This window comes from Pinus tabuliformis, chromosome 7 (assembly GCF_031772625.1).
Source record: "Pinus tabuliformis cultivar Carrire ecotype Pingquan chromosome 7, CPIR1, whole genome shotgun sequence".
Classification (NCBI taxonomy): Eukaryota; Viridiplantae; Streptophyta; class Pinopsida; order Pinales; family Pinaceae; genus Pinus; species Pinus tabuliformis.
This window is the reverse complement of record NC_142293.1, coordinates 1,238,511,012-1,238,519,617: the sequence shown is the minus strand read 5'-3', so window position 1 is coordinate 1,238,519,617 and position 8,606 is coordinate 1,238,511,012. Positions and strand designations below refer to the sequence as shown.

Sequence of the window (8,606 nt, the reverse complement as noted above, 5' to 3'; positions counted from 1 at the left end):
TTGGCCGAAAGAAGTTGAGGTCTTATTGTGATTTTCACTTCTTCCAATGTAATTGTAATTTTGTAATAAATATTTCTAGTATGCATTAAATTTCCATTTAGTTCTTCTACCAGCGGAAAATTGCATCTCGTGGTATGCCACACACCTCCACCTACTTTTGATAATTGTTTCTAGTGATTATGCCACACTACCTCCACCTACATCTCCCAAATGTTTCTCATGGTATGCCATGCACTTCCACCTGCATTTGTCATGGTATACCATGCACCTCCACTTGCTTTTGCAAATTGTTTCTCGTGGTTATGCCACACACCTCTGCCCGCACCTCCCAAATGTTTGTCGTAGTATGCCATGCACCTCCACATGCATCTGCCAAATGTTTCTCGTGTGTATCCCACACACTGCCACCTATGCTTGTAGGATGTCATGTACCTGGTTTCCAACCACATTTTTTTTTTTAAGCAAATTTCCTTATAAGGAATGTGCTTGTCCATACGTGTTAAGATAAAGAACTGGGTTTTATTTTTCCCCACTCTATGGCTTACTTACGTACCTAAAGGTCATTATCTCATTTAATGAACCCCTACCTCAAATTATTAGGACTCCTCCTAGACTGATGTAATCAATCCAAAGAAAGGTTAGTATTACTCCCCTTGAGGTCCATATATGAAAATATATGGTTTCCATACATTAACGCAGATCCAACGAAGGCTTTGGATAGAGGCTTGACTCAACATTTATTAAAAATTGTTGATTTTAAACCCTATATTAAATGTTTCTTTCCACTAAGGGGATTCATGTGGGATTAAGGAGTAACTATGGGTAAGTGGCCAGGGAAAGACATGAGGCGAGCTGGAAGTGGCCACGTACCCATGACCCATGTGAACTTCATGTGACTATGAGTACCTTACCCATATGAAAGGTGGATATCTAATTGACAAATACAAGGGTGATGGTTCATTCAACCAAACCCTAACTTTTGATATTGAGTTGGTCTCCATTCTCTTTGGGTTTTCTTTCTGGTTGATTATATCGTATTTGTAGAGCGTCGCCATGAGAGGGAATTGTGTCTTGGAACTGTGGCCTGTTACCAAGGTTTTGTGGCAGTTATATCCTCTGCCCTATTCCGTGATGAGTTCCAGAAGGACATTAGTAAGGGCTACATAAATTTTTTTCCCCTTCACATAGGTAGTTCGAAAAGCTCTGTTTTTATTTAGATAATGACTAATTTTCTTCATATGCCATTCTCAGGGTTTCTCTCAAGCATACAATGATTGGGAGAGTTCAACTCTGGTTCATAGGTGTCACTGCAATTTCCATTGAGACTCTTCCACGACGGTTTCTACAGGTAACTCTTATTTTTCTCCCTTATTGTTGGATTCCTTACTCGAAATTTAAATTTGTTAGTAATTTCTCTACTAGGGTACTTAACCGTCCCTTTACCATTATACCATTAATTACTACATAGGGCTTGTTAGGGTTCTCCTGGAGTGGTCTTCATGCTGGCAAGGCACAGGTAATTTTTTTTGGAGGTGTCATTTTTTTTAATTGTTGTCATGGGCTTGACGAAATTCAACCCACGTATTCTCTGTTAATTAAAGGACAAGACTCTAGCCACCATGGTTTTCATTTACTTCTTGTTTTTTTCTTTTCTTTTTGTTGGTTCACCATGTCTCCTTATGGTGAATATAAGTCTATGTACCTGTCACAATGCTAAGAGTGGTTGTGCTGAAATGTATAGGAGGAGGGCGCTCGGTATCACCTTTGTCACGAGTATACTTCCATTCTTATGTAGTAGTTTCTAAATTATATTCGTTTTGTACTAGGCTAAAGTGTGCTCGCTCTCACCACTTTATATGAATATTGTTGTAGGTATGTTTGAAGCTATTGTTAGCACAAGTTTGAATGATAGAGGACATGCCCCAACCTCTAATTCCTACTCGCTATGCTACAGCTCGGTTCCCATCACATTTTTTCCCTTGGATTCTTACTGTTAAAGCCACGACACAATGAGATTTGGCTTGCAATTCTCTTCATAGTTTTCAGTACAGAGTTATTGCTACCAGCTCCTCCCTTTGAGGGAAATTTATTCAGGGGAATTGTCATGCTACTGGCGTGGAATTCAATATTGTGGCCTCTAGCCTGTTATGTATATGAAATTTTAGGGGACATTTTTCCACTAAACCTTGTAGGAATTTTGTATCAAGGCGTCTAGCCTCTCATATATATTTTTGATGTTTTGTATTCAATATATTCTAAAATGGAAAATCCTTAAGGGTTTGTGAATTTTGGAATGTAAGACCCTTTTGAGGTGGAATATGTTATTACGATAACTGAAGAACATTATGTTTTTCTAATGAACTCTAATGCTTGTTTCACTATATGCGCCATGCTTTGAGTGCCCCTGCACTGAAATGTCTGTATTCTTCTTATTTTTAACAAGAAACAAAGTTATTATTTAGCTAGTGAATGGATTTCACTTTCATTGAAAAAGTATTATTTTTGTTTGAACCTGTAATTGTGTGTAAGCCTATTTTTATGATTTTTACTTATGTTTATAGACTACAAATTCTGAATTGGGTTTTGTATAATTTGGTCCCTGGTTTGTGAAATTCTCCATACAACTAATAACGCTCGCCATTTTTAAAAAGTTTCGTTCCAAATTTCAAACTGCTACAATATGTATACAAAGAAATCATTGTTTAATTGTTTTTTCTACTTCACTTTTTTATGTGATACACATGACTGCAAATTGTCCTTTTGGTGCCTATCATTTAAATATGACTTGTAGCGACTCCATGTCTTTGACTACCCAAATTTGATAAGGGTTTGATAATTATTACACTCATTTACATTACTTCTATCTTCAAACTCTCATAATCACTTAAGATTAGGCTAATTTGTATTGGGTGCCTTGTATCCTTTCTTTTTCCTAAAATTTGTTGTAAATTACAAGGCAACATAAATATACACTCACATTTTACGAATCCTAGGCTACCTGGGTACTATATCGTGCATGAAAAATAATAAAATTTTGGTATCTACTTTGCTATTGATACTACCACCAAATACTTTTAATTTCCTTTCAAAATTTTACTATATAAGGGTACATTTCCTGTCAGGGCTTGTCAACTTCTCTTCAGGTTCAAGGGGATTTGCGTATCTTCCACTTTTGTAAACAAGAGCGTACAAGGTCCAATTGTTAATATTAAGTAATGGAGCTTCTAAGCATAGCAATAAAAGCACTCAACCCCTTACATAGTGGTTGTTCTCCTTTCATCATGCATTTATAAGTACTCCCGCACTTTCCATGTGGCAAGGTCTCTATATTAGAGTCCCCCCTGTGAGTACACAATATTAATATTGTTTCCATTGTAGGAAAACTGGATAAACTCGTTATAATTATATCTTTCAATACCCATAGTTTCCAATATAGATTGGTTGCTCATCATTACCTTAAAAAAATTATTTACAACATAGTTTCCAATATAGATTGGTTGCTCATCATTACCTTAAAAAAATTATTTACAACAATCATGTCTTTCGTTATGCATTTTCTTCAGCTAAGGATTCCTCATGAATCCATGGTACTTTAAGCCTATCTAGATGCCTATGTCTTTCGTTATGCATTTTCTTCAACTAAGGATTCCTCATGAATCCATGGTACTTTATCTAGATGCCTACATATCCAAAATCTCATTTATAACTACTACATATACAAAAAAAAATTGGTTCCCTGGATATGAATATTCAACTTCTATTATAATTAATGCTCATTTATAACTACTACACATACAAAAAAAATTGGTTCCCTGGATATGAATATTCAACTTCTATTATAACTAATGCTACAAAGTAATAATCCTTCATCATCCAAAAATGAACAAAACCATGATATTATCGTTTAAAGTGCAACATAATTAAAAACGTAACCATAATCCTAACAAAAATGCTAACAAAAACGCTGCTTGGGAAATCACTTAGGAACTGAGCACGTTCCTCCCAACCATGAACTAACTCCACTAGTCCCCCTGAGCTTTTTTTCCAAATAGAATCAACAACCTCATTGATTCATGGGTGGTTTATTTTATAAGTTTTCCTTCCCAACAAAGTTTAATAGTGTCTTGCTTTTGGGTTCGGCAACCCATTTGCCTAGGCCTTTTTGTTTTTTTGTTTTTCTTTTTTGAAAAATGTTATTTCCTTTTTTTCGTTAAAGTTTGCATTTTTCTCCCACAACACTTTATTTCACCTAGACTTAGTATCTTTCTCCAACTAAGCGATTTATTACGATCTTTCTCTCCCATCCTATTAAATCCATTTTTTTTTCTAATATTTCCTCCTAGGGATTTTTAGGAAATATTTAGGGGAAAATTTATCTTGGATTTAACCGCCAATAACTATTTCCAACATGGCAAAAAATCTTCTAACTCTAGTGCTTCTTTCCTGAGTAATTTCCAACATTATTATTTATTAATACTAATTAATTAATTACAACCCAATAATTTTATTGATCACATCATTCACAAGTTTAACATGGCTTCCCTAACCATCTTATAAAAAATATTCCATGTTTAAAAATAGTCAACATTAGCATAGAAAAGATAGGGGTGTTACATCTTCCCCCCTTTTTATTCAACATCGTCCTTGGTGTTGGATGTAATTTTTCCTTCCTCCTGGAACAATGCTGGAAAGGCCACCCACATTTTATTTTCCATCTCCCAGGTGGCATCCTCAAGTGTAAAGTGCTTTTAGTGCACTTTAACCTAAGCAATGGATCGATTTCGGAGCAAGATCTCTCTCCAATATAATATGCGAAGTGGTTCTACTAGGAAATCTCCTTCTGGTTCCACCTATATCAAGTTCCAATCAATTATATGAGAATTATCATGGACATAATATTTTAACAAAGATACATGAAAAACATTGTGTACCTTTATATCGCTGGGCAATACCAATTGATATGCTACTGGTTTAACCCTGTCCAAAATTTAAAAAGGCCCAGAAAATTGTGGTGCTAATTTGGCACAGGTTCCCATCCTTAAGGTGATTTTCCTTAGTTTAACTCTTATGTATACATGCTCTCCGACCTTAAATTCCTTGTGGGTTCTCTTTTGATCAGCATAACTTTTATGTCTATCTTGTGCAATTTTTATGTTATATCTGATTTTTCATACTACTTGTTCCATTTCTTGTAATGCATGTAGTCCCAGGATTAACTTATATTCTGGCTAACTCTAGTTGAGAGGTGTGTGGCATTTCCTTCCATACAAAGCTTCAAAGGGACTCATGTTTATAGAAGCTTGATAATTGTTGTTGTAGGAAAATTCTGCTAGGTGTAGGAAATCTTCCCATTTAGCAAGTCTGTCCATGACATACATTCTTAACATGTCCTCTAGAATCTGATTGGTTCTCTCCATCTATCCATTAGTTTGGGGGTGATAAGTGGTACTAAAATTAAGTTGAGTCCCCATCCCTCCAAACAAATCCTTCCAAAATTTGGAAGTGAATTTAGCATCCCTGTCAGATATTACCATTTTTGGTACCCCATGCAATCAAAAAATCATCTTTCATAAAAATGTTTGCAATTTGAGTTGTTCCAAATGTAGACTTCAATGGTATGAAGTGTGTTGCCTTGCTTAGTTTGTTTGCAACCACTATGATGGAGTCATGTTTTTGTCTTGTTTTTGGGAGTACCGTAATAAATTCTAATGAAATCACCTCCCATTTCCATTCAGGAATGGGTAGTGGATTCAACAATCCAGCTGGGTGTTGGTGTTCTACCTTCACTTGTTGACATTCTAAACATTTAGACAAATATTCTGCTACTTCTCTTTTCATACCAGGCCAATAAAACTCCTTTCTTAGTGCAGTTATCATCTTTTGATATCTAGGGTGTCCAACATACAGTTTCTTATGATGTTCATTTAATATCATCTATTTTAAAGCACCTATGTTTGGAACGTACAGTCTATTTCTGTAAGTAAACAATTTTTCTAAATTTTTAGCAAAGCCCAAGACTTATACTTGTTGCAACTTTTGTTGAAAATTTAGATAATTTTGATCTTCCTGTATTGAATTCCCGATTTGTTCCACAGAATCTATAGTGACATTGCTAACAGGAATTTCCATAAGGGCATGTGCATGTCTACTTAAAGCATCTGCTAGTTTATTTTCTTTACCTTTAATATGTTTGATCTCAAATTCAAATTCATTGAGAAAATCCATCCACCTAGCCTGTCTAGTGTTAAGATCTGGTTGCCTAAAAAAAGCATTTTAAGCTAATGCGATCTTTTAACAAGGTGAAATTTTTACCCAATAAGTAGTGTCTCCACATTTTTAAGGCATGTATCACAACAACCAACTCTAAATCATACACTGCATAATTCCTTTCATGTGGTTTTATTTTTCTAGATTCATAGGCCACTACACAATTATCCTACATTAAGATTCCACCTAAACCCTCTAAACAAGCATATGTACATACAAAGAATTCCTTTTCCGGATTTGCAATTCTCAAAATAGGTGCTACTATTAACAAATGTTTTAGTTTGTCAAAACTTTCCTGACACCTGGTTGTCCACTCAAATTTTGTTCCTTTCTTTTGTAATGAAGTAATAGGATATGCCAGTTTTGAGAAACCTTTAATGAATCTTTTGTAGTATCTTGTAATTCCCATGAAGGACTGGACATCTGACACATCCTTAGGTATGGACTAGTTCAAAATGGCCCTAACCTTTTCAGGATCAACAAACAATCCCTCCTTTGAAATGACATGGCCCAAATATTGTATTATGTCCTTGTAAAACTCACATTTACTAAATTTTGCATACAATTGATGTTCTCTTAAGTTTACAATACTAGTCTCAAATGTTCCTTATGCTCCTCTTCATTTTTGGAATACACCAGAATGTCATCTATAAATACCAACACAAATTTATCAAGGTACTTACTAAGCATGCTATTCATTAAACACATAAATGTTGTTGGTGCATTAGTAAGACCAAATGGTAACACTACAAATTCGTAGTGACCATATCTAGTTTGAAAAGTTGTCTTATGAATGTCTTCATCCTTTATTCTTAACTGGTGATACCTAGTTCTCAAATCAATTTTTAAAATATGGTTGCCCCTCTTACTTGATCAAACAGATCATCAATGTGGGGCAACGGGTATTTGTTTTTAATGGTCAATTTGTTTAATTGTCGGTAATCTATGCACATTCTAAATGTGCCATCTTTCTTCTTCACAAATAACACTGGACCTTCCCATGGTGAAATGTTGGGTCTAATATAGCCTTTATTGAGTAGTTCCTGCAACTACATCTTTAATTCTAATAATTATGGAATACTCATTCGATAAGGTTCTCTAGACACTGGGGTATCTCCTGGAACTAGATCAATGGAGAAATCTATGTCTTTGCGGGGAGGTAGACCTAGAATCTCTTTTGGAAAAACATCCTTAAAGTCTCTAATAATTGGAAATCCATCTAGTTTTTGGTTTTCTTTTTGCTGCTCATTTGCTTCAACATGCACCGCAAATAACTAACACCCTTTTCTGACACTCTTTTTCAGTTGTAATGTTGAGATCTGTCTAACTAAAATTGGTTTTGGTATGCCTTTTATTAACTGTGTTTGTCCCTCTTGATTTACATAGCTCATTGTTTTCTCTAAACAGTTTATTATCACTCCATGTTTTTCCAGCCAATCCATACCTATTAACACATCATATGACCCTAATGGAAGTATATTTAAATTTACTTCAGTGGGACATGCATTTAAATATATGGGACCCTTTTTGTGCCATTTGTTAGCTGTATTAGCCATGCATTATTTATTTAATTATTATTATTATTATTATTTATTTATTTATTATTATTATTTTTTAATTTATTATTTATTTATTTATTTTATTTATTAATTAATTAATTAATTATTTTATTATTTATTATTATTATTATTATTATTATTATTTTTTTTTTTTTTATTTATTTATTTTTTATTTATTTTTATTTTTAGCTTACATTTTTCCATAATTTGAGGACTAATATAACTAAGGATAGCCCCTAGGTCAATTAAGATAGAGACATAATGGTTCAAAATAGTACCTTCAATCTCGATCATAGTGGATTGGTGCTCTGCTTGTCTATCCTCTAGCGCTACACTTATCTTTGGGATGTTTCTTGCAATATCATTTACTATTGTTGCTTCATGTATTGCTTGTATGTTTTGAATATAACTAGGGTTATGTGGACAATCCCTCAACAAGTGAGGTTCCCCACAACCCCAACATTTCAAAGGTTCTCTTTTTTTGATCTCTCCTGTCTTTTTATTATTTAAATCCATGGGTTTGGACCCAGTTTGAGATTGTGCATGTTGGGTTGAATTTCCTCTATTGAATTTCTTCCATTGGTGATCCCTTCCAAAGTTTTTAAGATATGTAGGTTTTTATCTTCTTGTCCCCATTGCATATTTATTTTGGTCCTTACCTTGCTAATATTTTGAGACTTCTCCTCTGTTTTTAAACTGCTAATAACACAATCTTGTTTTTCTCACTGCTTCGTCCATCGTTTTAGGATTGTTAAACTCAATCATTTCTTTATAAGAAAC

The 8,606-nt window shown here is 34.3% G+C and overlaps 1 long non-coding RNA gene across 1 annotated transcript; it reads left to right on the top strand.

The window, feature by feature from the left end:
- The first annotated feature begins 950 nt into the window (after positions 1-950).
- LOC149251854 (uncharacterized) lies at positions 951-2,162 on the top strand. Its single transcript, XR_016266018.1, has 3 exons — positions 951-1,152; positions 1,252-1,773; positions 1,873-2,162. It is a non-coding gene; the product is annotated as an uncharacterized LOC149251854 (long non-coding RNA).
- The last annotated feature ends 6,444 nt before the right edge of the window (positions 2,163-8,606 follow it).